The sequence below is a fragment of the Nuphar pumila genome, chromosome 13 (assembly GCF_984573655.1).
Source record: "Nuphar pumila chromosome 13, dmNupPumi1.hap1.1, whole genome shotgun sequence".
NCBI classification, from domain to species: Eukaryota; Viridiplantae; Streptophyta; class Magnoliopsida; order Nymphaeales; family Nymphaeaceae; genus Nuphar; species Nuphar pumila.
Genome location: NC_143261.1, coordinates 21172501 through 21176000, shown reverse-complemented (window position 1 = coordinate 21176000; position 3500 = coordinate 21172501).

Sequence of the window (3500 nt, the reverse complement as noted above, 5' to 3'; positions counted from 1 at the left end):
AGTGCAACATTGTACTGTGAAAGTGCAAATGGCAGTTTGTAAGGTAGTGAAGGTGTTATAACTAATGGGCACATAGGTACAAGATGTTGGAAATTGGCTACTGGGTTGGTATAACTAATGATGAAGTATGGTGGGGTAGTTGGTATTGAAAGTGTAGGTGAAAAGGCACCAAGGTGCTGTAAGCAACAACAGTGGGAAGTGCTTGGACATGGCCACCGTGGGAAGAGGAGCAGCTATAGGCAATGCTGCAACAACATCAAGGTATAGGGAGGGGACTAACGACAAATGGTGAATAATAACACTTGTACAGTGAGGAGGGCAGAAGTGGCCACTATTGCATAGTCAAGACAATCAAAGTTCCTTTTTCTCTGAAAGATATCATTGATAAAAGGCCCACAACTAAAGTCCTGAGGTCATATCTTTGCTCACTAAAACCATAGTTTCCACGAAAAATCTTCATGAGATCAAACTCACCACTTAGATACTCTTTATCTACTGAAGGTCTGATGCTGGATTGATAGTTCTACATTGGGGCTTCTATGTAAACTCCAACCTTGGATTCACATGCAATTGGTATGGGTCTACAGAGATCCCACAGAGATAGTCTCTGCTTCATCACCACAGGTTATTGTATGGACCAAATGACCTTTTCCAATGGGTTTTAACTTTGATGTGGCTCTCCAGCAGTTGCCTTATTGGGACAAGTCTCTATGTTATTGAAAACCAGAAATGATATACGATGAAGCTTATGTGGTGGGGTGTGCACAACGCATGTTCTCACCTCAGTTTGGTAGATTCCTATGAAGATGCACTCCATAAGACAACATTGATACAACCATCATCATACGCGTAAGTATAACAAAGTAAACAAGGTTACAATAAATGATTAATCAACTGCTAGAGCACAATAAGAAATAAAATCAGGGATTTGGAAAGTGCTAATCAGTGATTCCAGAAATACCATACGATGCAAATGACCATCATGACTGAACAAGTGCATATGAAACTTGCATCACATGACTAGTATGACAAATGAGTGAGATTCTCTGATTTTTAAGGACTAACATACTTGTAATGTTGTATTGAGCTTTACTTTCACTTGAAGATACGTGTGCACATATCATCAAATTATGGCACAAATGATATCAGATACCATCGAAATTTAGCATATGCTTTTGTGATTATTATTCCAAATTGCAGAAGACAGATCATGAGAGACTGAATGAAAATACAAGCATGGATCGACATGTCCAGATAAGTCTGAGCTCTTTGGATTATTTCTTTGATCTTCACCGATGGGGTTAACAAGAAAATATTAATCTGACCTAACCACGATGGCCTGACCAGCAGCTTAGCCCCCACAGCCTGAGGTATGATTCTCAATCTACCATTGTCACTTATTTCCAGTACTTCACGTTTCTTTAACAATGCAATAGAGTCAGGCAATAGCTAATAAAATTCAAAGAATTGACAATTTGAAGTTCACGATGGGCTTAAACATGATGGGGGAAACATCCATGCAAGTAATGAACAAAATATAAACCGAGATGCAGGGTAAAAAAAAAGTTATAGAAAATAAAATTTGATGATATCGAGGGTCACTATATAAATATGAGGAAGCTAATAACACAAGATACTGGAATGAGATGCTATATTAACAAACCTATGCTACTATGTACTTTCTTTTGAAAACCCCGACTAATGCTACAACATTTTGATTTTATATTAATAATCAGAGCAATTAACCATACCCCGACGAATAAGAATGAAGAGATTAGATCATACCTCCCGGATGAACCATAATGATTGATTTCAGTACAGAACTGATCGTGGTAAAGCGCAAGGCGTTTATGCAAGATATATAGGAACTGTAATCCAGACTAACATTTTGCCTCAAAGAAACGAATCAGAATCTAGCTCGCCTTTTGAGTAAGTTAAATATGAATCCATTCTTTTTTTTTTAGCACAGTGAGCATATTATGATAAGCATTAAAATTTTTGCAAAATGTTGATGATACTGCATCGTGACCAAAATGAAATGGCAGCAGGCTAAGCACAGAGGCCTTTAATCAGAATAGATCCATATGGCTCTTGCTATAGTGATTATCTCTCAAAACAAGTAAAACAAAAAAAGAATATCACAGAAAGCAACAAGAGCAAGGAAAATTAATTTGGTAAAAAATGAATCAGATGCAATGGATGATGTTGAAATCCAAGCAAATACGATGGGTGATTCGTAATTTCTTACCATCAAATACAGAAAATTAGGTTAACAAAACGTAATAAAAAAAAGGAAAAAAATATTGGAATATAAACAATATGTGCAGAGGACATTAGCATCTATCGACCATACACCATATAATGAGTGAGATTGAGGGAAAGAAGGAAGAAAACGAAACAAAAATAACAATAAATAAAAAAGAAAGAAAAATGTAAATCGGAAGCATCAGAAATGCAACTAAGACATCTTGCGTATCAGATGATTGAAGAAAATCAACTGTAAACCAATACTAAAAAAAAAAATGCACAAAGTACAGGGACTCAAAATAATTGATGAAAGAGGAGGAGAGAATGTGGGAATATATAATTCCTTTGTTGTAGCACAGAGATGTGTTGGGGTTGCTACAGGCAACCCAACATCATCCCTGGTGCATTAATGGGGGCCTAAAACAAAGATCAAAGGGAAATCATAAATTACAGAGGGAAATGGGGAGTTAAAAATCATAAGGAAAATTAAAGCTGAAAAGATGAAAGGTAAAATAAGATCAGATGTAAATGGAAATTTAAAGCCTAGGTGAATCAACGATGCCATTGAGAGGCATAGCCGGTTACCGACATGTAAGGAAATAATAGAGAATCCACCGTGAAATAATAAAAAAAATGAAAATTAGAATGTGGATGAGGGGTTGATGTGTAAACGGATAATGAAGGCTAAAATAGAAGAATTCAAACTATAAACATCTATATAAACCAAAGAAATTCACGGATAAATGGTAAAAGGGGGGATTCACCTTACCTTGCTTTGCTGGGATCTTGAAGGAAAGGGAGTACGGTTGTGGAACTCCTTTCAGAAAAGGTGAAAAAGAAGAAGGCAGTGTTCTATTGAAGTTCTGAAGGATGGACAAGGGACCTTCCCTTCGTTCTACGATGGAGACCCTCTATTGCTGCAGGAGAGGGAATTGAGAGGAGAGGAGAAGTAGATGCGGGTGGAGGGGTGAACGACGGATCATGGAGATGAAGAAAGGGAAAAGGGTGAGAACGGTCCCCCAGGGCTTTCCCTTCGTGCCCCTTTTAAAGAAGAAGAGGAAGACTCTGGAAGGGGTTGTTGGAGATTGACGGGGAGAGAAAGATGAGGTTAGCGATGGAGGATGGCGATCGAGAGAGCTTCCGGGAGAGAGTGAGCTGAAAGAAGGAACCACTCGACCTTCTGAAAATCGAATGTGGTTTAGGGTTTTCTTCTTTTCAAGCACGTCCTTCAATTTTGTCCAAATTTTCAAAAC